Here is a 14,572-nt window from a genome sequence, read left to right as displayed (position 1 = left end):
TTTTCTGGGTCATACCTGCCTTGCCTAAGGTTGTTATGCTAGAAATCATCCTGGTTTATTATGAATTTATGATGGGTGATGATTCAAAATATATACAGTCTACCTTCTGTGTCTAGCCTGTCCTATGTTTATTAAACTTTTGTTTCAATGCTTCTGCAAATTTATGTTACCTGCTATAAAATTGCTATGCAGCAATGGCTTGATGAATTATTCCTGACTGATTACAATAGTATTTTGGTTTTGTTTATAAAATTAACTTCTTTGCACTGTTGCTTGCATATGTAGCTGCTCTGTAATTAGCTGTTTCCTTTTCAGGCATCCCAAGTGTCTCTACTTGATTTCAAGTTGAGTGAGTGCAGCACCTTGCAATAAATGAGGAAAGAGCTGCAAAGAGGAAATGTGATTTCTAGTGGTGAACTTGCTGTTGGTAGATTGCAGACCAAGGCATGGTTTGCATTTGGCTTATAGGGTTGCAGGACAGGAGAAGATTGTGGTGCTGATCTGCAAACATATTAAGTAAAGACCTAATGATGACAGAAAATGAGGCAAAAAGCAATTGTGTGTGGTTCTCTTGCTGTACAACATTTCTTGGATCTCTGCCTTGTTACTGGTGCTGTCCCAGCTCTTTCTGTAGCTGTTTGCTGTAGTTGCTTGCTGAAACAAGTTACATGTATTTTGTCAAAAGGCGAAGGTAAGAGAGGAATTAATTAATTTTTTACTGTGTAATCCAACAAACAAGGTACCAATGATCAAGAAATGGGAATTTAAAGGAAATTATTTGGTCAGTAAATGCCGAAGGTTAGACTCTGAAGGTGAGAAAATTGTGTCCTTTTCCAGCTGAAAGCAGTGGGAAAGCAAATCCTCCTGGCCCGGCTGAGCTGGAGCTTCCCTCTGTCACCAGCTGATGTACTGAGAGCTCCCCCTCCTGTTTCCTTCTCCTTCTAAGGGCTGGCAGATCTCCCACCTCTAACCCACAAATTTCTGCTGTCTTCCATTTATTTTTTTACTGCAGTACGACATGGCAGCGCAGAGGATACTTTTCAGTGCCAGTTAAGTTTCTGCAAGCTTGTGTTGTAACCTCACCTAAGAGGATAGGGAGGAGAAGATGGTGCCCAAAACTTTCAGCTACTATTTATTCCACATACAACCACAGTTTTCCCGTGTTTGATTTTGCGTTTATGGTCTTAACTTTCTTTTTTCTGTTTTCTGTTTGTAAGATGAAAAACACAAAACTTCCTCCAGTAGGGAATTTCACCAAAGTAAAAGGGACAATTTTATTTTAAAATTTTCTCATTAATTTTCATATGCCAGAAAACCCTCAAATGAAACAAACAAACAAACTAAAAAACCAAAAACCTAAACGTCAACCAACCAACTAACTCCCCTCTCAAAAAACTATTTCTTAGACAACCAGATTTAAGAAACTTCCCCAAGTCATATTCAAGGAGAGACATGGAATCCCATGGAAAAGTAATCAGAGTTTGAGGAGGAGCAAGCTGTGACTATGAGGGAAAGGATACCAAAAGTGATGGAATCCATGCTATTGGAAATTTTCAGTCCTTAGCATAGCCACAATATAGAAACTGAATTATATCTTCTGAGATTAAGGTAATGATATAGAATGACATGTATTTTGTGGAAAACTGTTCAATTCTGAAAACAAAAGAAACAATCCACAGCCACCTAAGATGGTTTTTGCTGAGTTTATTTAAAGTATGAAAGAATGAACAATAATATTTTTCATGAGCCTTTTTATTACAGGCTCTTAATTCAGTGGAGAAAAATGGATCTTCGTGTGCATCTCCTATAATGACATGATTTCACTGGATGCCTCACAGCAAATCAACTTCAATGTACCTCAAAGGTTGCTAAAGGAGAAGAATTCGTAGCAATCATATCAGTAATTTTTCATTTCCTTCAAGCAAAAGAGGTGAGTGAAGATTCTGGAAATAACCTGCTGATAAAGTGAAGTGATTAAAGAAACAGATGCTCATTTTTGTCGAACATTGTTCACTTTTGTGTGAGAAGTGAGGGTTACACTGTTCAAATGCCAATAGGAGGAAAATCAAGATTAAATATCTGCCGACATATGTAACACTCATGTTACTTGCAGTAAGAGAACATAAGAATTTACAAAAATTTGAAGTGCTTATACAATGGAGTAGAATATTGCATCTCTTAGTGACAGACAAAAAGGAACAACAGCAAATTAAAAAACAAGTAGTGGCTACAGAGCTTCCAGTGTGGATAAGTACAGAGTGCTGATGACAATTTTATTTATATGGATAGGATAAAGCTCTGACTACTGGTTAATACAATATTTAGGCATTGTCCGTTAAAACTAAAAGTTAGGTTGTTATTAAAAAAATATTCTCTGGCATTTGATATGATATTTCATAACTTCTCCTTTCTTCCCTTTTATATTTTATTTTCTTATGTCCCTTTACCTTTTACTCTTATCCACAAAGATCCCCATTCTGCCTGCTTTTCACTGCTTTCCTGCTCCCCAACATCCTCCCTCCAGGTTTGTTTCCCAAATCAAATCTCAGAGTAAACACATTTATTGAAAGAAAATGGAAAAGAGGCAGGAGGAAGGAGTCTACAGTCACATAATCTTCCTTCTCTGTGTAAGGTACTGGAGAAAGTGCATAAGAATGAATTTCCAAGATCCATAACTAGGGTTAATGATGGGTTCTGTCAGTTGTTATTCAAGCATCCTTGCAACCCTTTCACCCTAATGAAGTTCTTCAGGAAAATTGCTCAATTAGTTCCTCATTCTAAGTGAGAAGACAATATTTTTTTGCTTTTTTTTTTTGCTTTTTTTCTCAGTGAACCTCTGTGGAAGACAATGAAATCTTGAAAAAGAGAATTGTTCCTTAAGTCTTGGGATTTTAGGCATATGTATACATTTTAAAGAAACTTGTGTGAATAAGAGTACATCCCATTTGTGGCATGGCCTTCCTTAGTCTTGCTTGCTTGTATGGATTAATGCAGAGCAAAGAAATAGTCAAACAGGTTTTGACTATATATATATATATTTTTTTTTTTTAGCTTGGGTTTTGTTTTTGGTTGGTTTTTTTTTTCCAAATTTCCAAACGGGAACTTTTACTGTTCACCTCTGCTATACCATCTTTCGTAGCCTGGCAAGAGATTGAGGCAGCTTTTGTAAAGCTGTGGGAATAGGTGGATTGCAAGACAAAGAATGGCATGAGAACTCAGCAGATCATATTTTGAGAGCTGGCAGTGGCTGCCTGCAAGCAAGCACTAATGTCTGGAAGGAAGCAGGGCCTCAGGAAGGACACAGTGAGGCTGGGGCTTGCAAAGCACATTGTGTCTACAGCTGCAATTAAGATATTTCATTGCTTTAAGGTTGTGTTTTGGTTTTGTCTGCAGAAAGAAAGATTATTCATTCTGTTTTTGCTTTAACACTGATACTTCAGGCTTGATAGTCCATGCAAGTTTCTGGCTCCTTAAATGCTGTGAAGCAAATAAGATCTGAAGATGTCAGTGGATACTGGGTGTGGGGGACCTTGAAGTCTCAGACTCTTAAGAGTGAAGAGTTTGCTTTGAAACTACTGTATTTAAGGATAATTTCACTAGTGAATCACACAGAAAAAAGGTGTTCACATCCTCTGAATTGCCTGGCTTTTAGGTGCATTTCCCAGAGGAAGTGCTAGTACATTAAATGCTACTCTCCTTCTCTTATATAGTTCACCTTTTCCCTACAACTCCAGACTTCCCACAGGCACTGCTGGCTCATACACAAATAGGGGGTGTTTCTGGAACCTCTGCTGCAAGATTGCGTAATCACTCATGCAATTTAGTCAGCAGAGACAGCAGAATGAAGCTCTTTCACTCTGCCATTGTGTGTAGCATATGCAGAGGAATTATGGCCATGTAATAGCAGCGGCAGCAGCCAATGAAACATCTATATTTAGATGGTCACTCATACGGAGAAAAAGAGGATATTTTTCTTACTGCTTCATTAATGTAAGCAATTACGCATTTTAGCTGCTGATTGCTATGTACAGGTTACAGATAACCTGGGGCAGAAATCTGTGAGAAGAAAGCAAGAGACTCTGTGAAGCTGGGGGAGAAATATGCTGGAAGGTAGCTTTGGGAGGATGAGAAAGAGAAAAGGGAAAGAGTGAAATCATCACCCTTGAGATTAAAGAGCTGTTCAAGACCTCTTCCTATCAGCCAGGACTAGGGTAGGAGAGGGAATCCTCCTACATGTTGTCTGCTTCTTTTGGATAATCAATAATCATCTGTAATATTGGATACAGACTAGGAAATAAAGTTCTATGGTTTTAAAAGCCACAACACAGGTGATGTAACAATGACAGCTCTTCTCAGTGTTGTGGCTTTCCATTTCAGGCAGGTGACTAGAAAACTTGACCTTGGGTGTGTTGATCCTGACTCTGGTTTCTGACTGAGTGTTTACTGATGTATGTTCTAGTGGGATGGACCAGCTCCATCTGTGTTTCACAGCCTATGGTAGCAGAAAATACTGATTTAATATTTTCCTTTAGCAAGAGTGCCATTCATTTCCTAAACCCTTTACATTTGAAACACAGATTTACATAGATTTTTCCAATAAATATTTTATGTTTTCACTTTTATTCTTGCAATTAGTAACTCTAAAAGTGCATTTAGTTACTTTAGAAGCCTCTCAAATCACTTTCAGCAAAACAGACTAGCAGACTAATAACTGTGTATTACTTGAACTGAAATTCTTTATATTAAGAGTAAGGAATGACTGTATTAAGGCCATTCAGTTAATATGTGTCTACTGTCTGTGTTTTTTTACCATAACTATTTTTCTTGTCTTATGCTGCTGTAAATCTGGATAGACACGTATGCTTTTGTAAAAATAAAAATAACTCTTTAAAATCTCTAAATTAAGCATGTTAAATGGAAAATGTTAAGCACTTGTTATATGCCATTTTACTTTCTCAATACAATTCCCAGTGAAATAAAAAAAAAAAAGAACAGCTTTATTAATAAATTCTATGGTATTTCTGTATTATGGGAACAATATATTCTTAAGCACTCCGTGCATCTGAAATTTGTCTCGATGTGGCCCATTTATTTTAATTTGGATCTGTCAGCAGAAAAAAAGAAGTAATTAAACTTGTGACTAGCATGGAGAAACATTTTACATCCTAACACTGTAGCTTGATACGCAGTAGTTTCTTTATATTTCTTCCAGTTGTCAGATCAAAGTCTCTCAAGTACTATAACTCAGCCATGCTTTGATTAATTACTTTACACAATGAATTTGCAAATTATATTCCTGAAGTGATTTATGTACTTCTAAACTTCAATCACACACATTCACCCTCCCCCTCCCCCACTCCTATTTTGTTGTGCTTTGTGGTTTTTTAAATTTTATCTTTTTTTTTTCTTTTTTAAATTCCAATCTTTTCCCACTAATTTAGTCAGTCCACACCTTGAAAAACATTTCTGAAAAACAACTGTTATTATTTTATGCTTAACAAATTGGTGTAAACAGAGGTTTCCAGTAAAGAATTAAACCTTACCTGAACAGTGCAATTTTACAGAACTATATGAATCACGTAAATAGCAGTCACACACCAGCACAACTAGTCTGGTCTTCAGACCATAACCTCAATGCTTTGTACAAATACATGAAATCCCTTTCTAAAAATTCCCAGCTGCAGGTTTTGTCTAGGCTGCTGTTTTGTTCATGATAGGTCTACTGGAATAGCTGAGCTAAGGCAACCTTTAAAATACATGTTCAAACCAAACATTTGGTTACTGTAGTTAGACATTGGTAAATAGTATTTGGGGCAGTAATAACTTGCCTGTACCAGTGATGTGCTTGTCTGGGCAAAGTTTAATATTTGCATTTGTGGTTTCTTTGTACAATCTCACATGGAATATTGCTGTTCATGTTCAGTCCATTCGCACTACATAGTGATATCTAATCTGTTTAGTGGTATTGTGTTTATAGGTATAGATATCCATGCCTTCCCTATGACTTGCTCTGACAAGCTTCTGAAGGAATGGTATGAGATTATTTCTCTTGTTGCCACTATCTGATATCCTGAGTTTTGAATGTTTTAACAGGGCACCCATTCGCATCCTTTAGCAGTCATTTTAATCTAAATGCTGCTTTGTTTTTCATTCAGGTGTGAGCTTAACAAAGGCCAAGTGGGTGGAGGTAAAGGAACAGAGGTAAAGTCCTGATTGCAGGTGTCTGATTGGGATACAGTCCCAAACACTCTCGTTACTTTTTACAGCTCCAATGTAATTGATTTGTCCATACATGTAAGGAACTGAACACAGTGAAATGGCCTGAAGTCTTACAGATTGGAAGTATTCATTGACTCCCTGACTTTCTTTTGATGTATGCTAATAGCTCCCCATCAGACAAAAACCTGCTGTGGTTTGGGGGATAGTTCACTTTGTAGGTCACTCATTATTGGAAAAATAATATTGGAAATTATTTCAATAAATTTGGTTATTTGATGTTCCTGGCAAGAATTTCAGTCTGATAACACTCATCAAGCCTCAGGAGCTGCAACAAGTTAGTAAGTGACATGTAACTGCTGTGCTGGTGGACAGAAGTGCTGATCTCACAATACTTCAAACTTCTTGAACCAGAAAAAAACCCAACACACACAAAAAATATTGTGTTCTAGGGCCACCAGCATGGGACAGAGGGGAGACACCCAGGAAATGCCATGCAGTGTGGGTGAGGCCATATTCCTCTACTTGGGAACATCCAAGTAATGTATGTGAAGGGAGATGCAGCAGCTGCTCAGAGGTGAGCAATCACTCTCTGGGACAGATGCATTTATCCCTACAGATATAACACAGTCAGGACAAGTTTACTGCCCTGAGTCCTGTCTCCAATGACAGCTAGTAGGGGCGGCGTGAGATAATAAGTATGCATTTAATCAAATTTAGAGTAAGACTTCTCCTTGTATGCCTTCCCTATCCTACTGTGCTTGTGCTTTCCACATTCAATTTTAAATAGACCCATTACTTCTAGGTCTGATCTTGGACATTGGCACAGACAGATCTATTTCTCCTTGTCAGAAAACATTTTTCAGAAACATTTTCCAGGTCTTTCTGAAACTGTGATAGTCCAGAATTTTGTAGGAGTTTTAGAAGACAGAAACCTTTTTATGACCCTTGTGTTTCTCATTATTTTGACATTTTTGCTACTGAAATGCTGATTTTACCTAAAAATGAACTTGGAGGATTCATAAGGAGGGTACATATATAGGAATACCCTTTACAGGCTGCTTGATTTGGTCAGTAAAGCATAAGGAGAATAAATGTAGTTTCCCGAGTTTGAGTATTGCTGTTGCCCCATTTAATGCTCTGTTCACAGCACTTGTCAAACTACATTTTAGCAGTAATATGGGCTTAGACTGTGTGCAGCTGCACAGCATCACTGCAAGGTAGGGCATGGCACTAACTTTTTTGAAAGCAAACCCAGCTGACTCAGACCGAATGCACATGCTCATGAAAAGCAGCCACCATGTGCAGTGTTTTCCCATGACTCTCCTGAAGGATGCAAAAAAATATAGGCCACAAGATTGTTTATATAGCAAAATCTGAAATCAAAAAATAAGCATGTCAACAAATTAAGTGCCAGCTTTACATGAAGTAATAGAGTCACAGGAAGGATCTTTAAAAATTGGATAGGTTGATTTTTATGTTGGGGCTATTACAAAAATTCTTTCCTTATGAAAAGAAAATTAATGTCTCAATTTCTGTGTTGATACTTGAGAAACCAGTAGACCTAGAATATTAATAAGGTATTTTAGAATATTTATTGTAAGGATATCAGTGCCTCTTTTGTACTGAAGGAGGAAATCCAAGTGTGACATTCTTCAGCCATGTAAAAAGTATGTCAAAATGCTGCTATCATTGTAGAATAAATTAAAAAAGTAATACATTCCTGGAAGAACCTCATGTTTCTTAAAGTAGGATTGCTTCATCTTGTGTTTGTTTTTCATTGTGCTTATACATATCTGTGATGATCCTTGTAAATAAACTATTGGAAAACATGAAATGAACTTCCTAATAAATGAAAATAAAAAAGTTCAAAAGTAATTTTTTTTGCATCTGTTATTACCTCTGTGTGAGTAAATTCCTCTCTTGCTTGTTAAATATTGTCAAATCTTGCTGAATGTATTTGTTTTCTCATCCCTGTACCCTAAATAGCCTGGTAGACATTTCACACTGGTTTATAGTTTAGTACTCCAAATAATTTATGTTGTTATCTCCTTTCAGTTTGCCTGTTGCATTTTAATAAATGAAATATTTTTAATAAGTGAAGAAACACCTCCCACCCCCTCCAAAAAAGACAATACATTAACCCCCCAAATGTTCATATGTAATTCATCATGATGTTTGATCTAGAAAAAGAAAAGAATAGTGGTGGAAAACACCCATTGGTATGGCCTATCATGTTAGAGTAAGGAATTACGAATGCTTCTATCCACATTGGAACTGTAAGACCTGTATTCAAAGAGTACTTTTGTCCTCACTTTTACCCGTTATAGTCCTTTTCCTGCAAAAGAAGGTTTAGCTCAACTTTTACACATCCAGATTTGTCTCGTGACTATAACGTCAGTTGAAATGCATGTATAAATTCTGAATGTTGATTTCTGGATGGTGAGAATGTATTTTGATAATTTTCAGCATGTAAAATTAAGCTCTTGTATCAATCTTCTCCAAGCTAGAGTGTGGCAACCCCAAATTAGAGCTAGACATCTTCAGCATGTAAAAACAATCTTTTGAATTAAGGGATGTTTATCCTTCTCAATAGAATTGTATTTCTTGTCTTCCCATCAGAAGAGAGTCTGATGGGATACCGATTGTCCTAGATTGTACTTATTTATTAATTTATTAAAAAAGCCTCTAGATAATATTTCTTTTGAAACATCACCTAGTTGGAGCTTTTTTTTTGAGCTAGGCCTTTCCCAAGCTTTTCTTCAGCAGTACCTTCCCAAAAGTCTTCGGGGATAGCTACCTGTTTGTGTGGAGCAAGCCACTAGGCTGGAGAGCTAAGACAAGTTTCATTATTTCAGTATCAACATTCAAAGGAGAAGTGGCTTCCACACTTCCACCAACACAACTATCAAACCTGACATGTGTAAAAAATCATCTGTTTTTGCACACAAAGACTCAATGCTTTAAGTTGGCACAATGCTCCTAAACGATTCTGTGGAGATTTAGGCATCTGAGGATTTGGCTATTCTTATCCGTAAGAAGAAAAGAGGTTTAAAACTTAAAAATATGAGCTCACATATATTTATGCTGAACATGTGTTTGTATAATGAGTTTCCAAAATTCTGGAGAGAGGTTTGCTGATTGCTCCCCCTACTCCAGCCTTTAGTGCACTTGAATATCAGCAGAAAAAGTCTCAGGCCATGAAGAAGGAAGCAACTTAGTGGCAAAACAACTCTTCTCTGAAGCACCAGAGAAAATAACACTAGAACATCTGGTTTCCGTTTAGACCGGAAGCCCAGAAAAGTTGCTTTCCACTTAAGTTTGTCATTTAGGATATGCAAGCATCTATTTTTGTCTGGTTTCCAAAAGAAGTGAAGATGCTGTCACTGTGGAGCCCGTCACTCTGTTCACTCTCATTTTTCTCTTCTTAATAACTTTGGAACATACTGGCCAGCTTCCAGATGAGACAGAGAGGTAGGTGTATGAAAAATGCAGACTCCTCACATGGTTCTTGAAAATACCAGCCAATTAGAGAATCTGGTTAATGCTCTCAGTGAAATAAGTGTTGGTGCATGGACTCAGACAAAGATCAGAGAACTTGGGACAAGCGTGTTATGAATGGCGTAACTGGAGAGGGGGAAAATAAAGCAAGGCAAATCAAAATCTTCCTAGTCATTGTTTATAATTTTTTTTAGAGATCAAGAGACTTACACATGATGTTACAGCTGACTGGCTGATCCTATGACATCTAATAACGCACAAACACTGACTCAAGTTTCCCCCACAGTTAGGAGATATAAAAGTCTTTTTGCTACGTGGACTACTCAGTATAGAAAAAGCACATATAAAAATTGATTTATTCTAATTCAGCTAAAACAAGGAATCACTACATCTGCTGGAAATTAGGATTTTGGGGTTTGGAGTTTCAAATCAGATCGATAGGTAAATGTGTCTCAAAATTAAAGGGGTTCCATCCATTTGAGTATATAACCTTGCTGTATGATCTAAAGTTTGGCTCACATTTTCTCACTCATATTATGATTTTCTCTCTCTTTCTAATGAAAATTTCAATTTCTGGGCAAATCTGTGAAAAAGACACCTTTCTCTTTTCTCTGATTTTGAGTCCTGTCTCCCTACACCTGGTTCTGCAGTTTTGTGGTCTTAAGTATTCCTTACCTTACTGCCCGTCCCTTTTTATCTCTTCCATGCATTGCCCTCTGTGTTACTCTTCTACAATTATTTATGAGGCAATACACTTGACTAGGACAAAGGAAAAATAACTTTTCTGAAGGTTTTGCTTTTAAGTTTTTCTTTTTTTTTAAGCCTACCTTGTTCTCTGACCTGACTCAGTGTGCCCAGCTGAAGGGACAGACTGGGGCCAGCTTTATGGTAGGGAAGTAAAGTGACATTTGAGTCTACCTTATCTCTGGGTGTGACGTAGCCACAGTGTTAGAGGAGGACGCAGAGCAATGTGTGCCTAAACTTGTTAAATTTACTGAGGAATTCACTGTGAAATTTATCCTCTCCTATGGTGGACAATCTTAATCTGGCATTTAGCACACAAATGCCTCAGATTAGGAATATGTTTATACAAAAGTGAGCAAACTGTGTTTGTTCAGAAGATATTTGCAATTATTTTGTTCACAATCTATTAATCTTTAAGCTCCTCCATATTATCTATTTTGGTGTTCACGGTTAAAAAAAAATAAAAAATGGGAATAATGAGTAAAATTTCCTGTGTATGGGTAATGAATACCTGCTTTGAAGAAAGGCCTTTATATTCAGATCCTATCCCCTCTGTAAAACACTCCCCCTGGCATACTATTATGTTAAACCAATAAAGAGGAAAATGGTATTCCACGCACATGTGAGCTAATAACAACTGGCATGCAGAACATAAACACCACAGTGGGTCACACTAAGGCAGACTGGCAAGCTGCTGTGCTAGCTAAGTTTCCAAATGCCTGAAGATAATTGCCCCAGTATATCCATGCAAAACTTACAAAGAAAAAAATAAGATTATCCCAAGCATGAAACTAGCTGGAAAATTACTCAGCAGTGTTATTGAAAACTCATTTTACTTGCTGTGATATTTAGCTAATATGATTAGGAACATGAAGACGGAGACTTCTGCTATAGTTTGGAAATAAACTCCAACCTACCTATCACAGTGGGAATTTTATTTTGTTCTGTAACATATCAGCATTTCCTGCCTGCATGAAATCTCTTAGGCATCCACCTCTACTTCCTTAGATCGCTAGTGTCAATTCAGTACTCATTCATGAGCAATATATAGTTCAGAACCTCCGCACTCAGTGAGAATGGTGAGAACAGTAACAGTAAGAACATTATTTCAATAATTAATTGCATGGGGCAAAGGTGAAAATCTTTTAAAAAATTATTTACAACATATTTGCGTGCACAAAATATTATTTTCATGCTGAGATAATTTTCAGGCTTTTGCATAGGTGATGTCTCTTTTATTTTTAAGAGTGTATAAGAAATTGAAATGCTGGTACCCATCTTATTAAGATATAAAAATGGTTTTCTCTGTCTTAAAGCTAATTCCTTACACTTTTGTCCTCACTGACCATACCATCTTCCTGCTTAATTTGGTAATTACAGCTTCCTCTTTCGTACAAAGCCTATAATAATTTCATGTTTAAAATGAAATAATATCATGTAACCATAACACCTGGGGCCCGTGGCTGTAACAAAGACCTCATGTGATGAGGTCTTTAAAAGAAGGCACAGAACTAGAAATTAGTTTTCTCTTTCATAATTTCTCAAGAGAACACATTGTAAAGCAGGAGATAACAGATAATGCACACTTATGGGTGGACTGCAAGAGAAAAATGATATCAAATAAAGCATATATATATATAAAGATCAGACTATCTCTGAATGAGGCAGTGTCCGCTTTGATAATTTAAATACTGTAGCATCTACAAACTTGAAGATCCAGGGCTTAAAGCACCTTTTTGTAAAGGTGTATTTAAAATCAACCATATAACAGGTGAAAGCTTATGAATTTAGTTCACAGAAGGCAGAAACTTTTCAGGACTGTTGGTGTGTTTGCAGGAAATCTAAGGAGTAATAGGGAGCAGCTCAATTAAGGCACCCAAAGACTTGAGTGGAAAGGAGGTACACAGGCGTCTTGTACCAAAGAATGGAGAAAATTAGTCACCTTGCAATAGAGGGGTAAAGCTACCTGGATTAGTAAACAAGTGCAATTCTGCTGAAGTCTAACCAGTTGAAAGGCTGGGGATAGATATCAAATCCCACTTACTGTTTTTCTCACGGTTTCTAGAGATGCTCCTCTCTATCTGCAATTTGCAGCCCAGAATTCAAGCTCTGTCTGGGAGACAGGAACACATGGCATTTTATAAAGATGTGGCTCATTTGGCACTATTGTTTTCAACAGAGCTTTAATATCTCCCTATGTGCCTGTGGGTGCATACACACATAGAAGTTGGCATTTGGTTCTGGGGATCATAATTCAGATCTCATGGAAACCAAGGAAATTCCTGAGGTCATCTGTTGTAACGCGGTCTGGGAGGGTGGCACAGGCCGGCTCCCCCCCGGACCGGGTCTCTGGTTCTTGTAAATCCCACCGGATCCGGGGCGAGCGGCCCCCGAGGTTCTGCGGCATGGCAGCAATCTTCCATCCACGTCAATTCAGCAGGAATATCGTGGGACAAAGGAAGAACTGGACTCCATCTCTGTTCTGCTAGAGGTTTATTTGGGGTAACGGGGAAAAGGGGTGCAGGGAAGGAGAAGGGGGAAGGGAGACAAGGCAGGTAGCATATCCTAGCAGCCCAGAGATGGAAAAGACCTCGAGGTGATCTGGACATCGCCTTATAAACGGAAAGGAAGGGGAGGGACTGTCTCCCCTAGAGCCAGTCCCGGGGAGTCTGAAGGGAAGACAGGCATAGGGAACCCACCAATAGATTTCGGGGTACAGCAGAGCATATTTCAAAATGAACCAATGGTATACAAAGCAGAGGGACAAAGGAGCACATGGAATCCTAAAATCCCACGTTGCTACAGTCATCCTCTCCCATCCCCTTCACAAAGCCGGCTCAGATAGGTCAGGTTGCTGGGACACTTGGCCAGTAAACTTTCCAGTGTCTCCAAAGGTAGTGATTCCACTGCCTTTCTGGACAGCCTGCTCAGGCACTCAATCATCTCCATGGTACATTTCCCCCCTCTATGTCTAAAGATAATTTCCTCTTTTCTAGTATGTCACCATCTTTTCTCATGCCATCAGTGCATGAGATCTTCAGTACTCTTCCTCTGGCAATAGCATGTCTCTGTTATCTCTGCATCTTTACATTTGGCAGCTGCAGAGAGCAGTATGTTTTCCCCTTCACCTTCTCCTCTTAAAACTGAACAAACCCAGTTCTTTTGGTTTCTCCTCATATGCCACGTACTCATCTTGCCAGCTATCCTCTGGACTTGCTCCAGTCTTTGAAAATCTTTCTTGCAGAGGAGTGCCTCAAGCTGGAAAGTGCAAATGCAGACTCACATAAGCCAAATAAAGTGGAATAACCACTTTTGATCTGCTGGCTATGATTAACTATTGTGCACAGTGGCACTGCTTCAACAACATTGATTTGAGACTACACGTATTTTGAATAATCTGTATCCTGGTGGTTACAGCATTTTCTGGGGGACATGATAGTTGTATGTTTGCATTAATTCAATAAGGGAGTCATCTGAATCTCTTTTCTACATCCTGACTGAAGATTACTATCATTAGGTTTTGTATTAAAGGGAAGAAGTACACTTGGTGTGGGTCCTGATGCTGACTGTGGATGCTAGGTGTGCTCTGAAAATGATTTTTGTATCATGATGTCAAAATAGGTGGAGAAACATCTTTTATTTTTATACTGATCTGGTTTAGGTAAGAGAAATGTGTTTGTTGACTTAGTACTGCGAAAGCGGAGATACTTCTGTGCATTCTGGATTACCACAAAAGTCCACGGATTTACTAAAGGAGTCTAAGTAGCTCCAGGATTAGGCAGCATCTGAAAAAAGCTTTTCAGAATAATACATCTTTGCCATGTATGCCTAAGTTCTTCTTAAATCTTATGCTTAAGCTCCCTCTGATTGCTTTCAGCTTGCACAGTCCTCAGGGGTATCAGGGATATCTCAAATACAGGCACAAACTTCCCCCCAAACTGGGCAAGAGACTGAAGACTGACTCTACCAAATAGTCAATACATGCACAGGGACAGGTAAGAAAAACATAATATTTGATGTGCCTTGAGGCTTCTCAACATCTTAGGTCACCTGGCAGCATCTTTCCAAGTGCTTCTTGATAGTAAGCTCCCCGTCAATTTTTGACTGTATT

Source organism: Lichenostomus cassidix, chromosome 1 (assembly GCF_008360975.1).
Source record: "Lichenostomus cassidix isolate B80296 chromosome 1, HeHo_3.0, whole genome shotgun sequence".
Classification (NCBI taxonomy): Eukaryota; Metazoa; Chordata; class Aves; order Passeriformes; family Meliphagidae; genus Lichenostomus; species Lichenostomus cassidix.
This window is presented reverse-complemented; position numbering follows the sequence as displayed.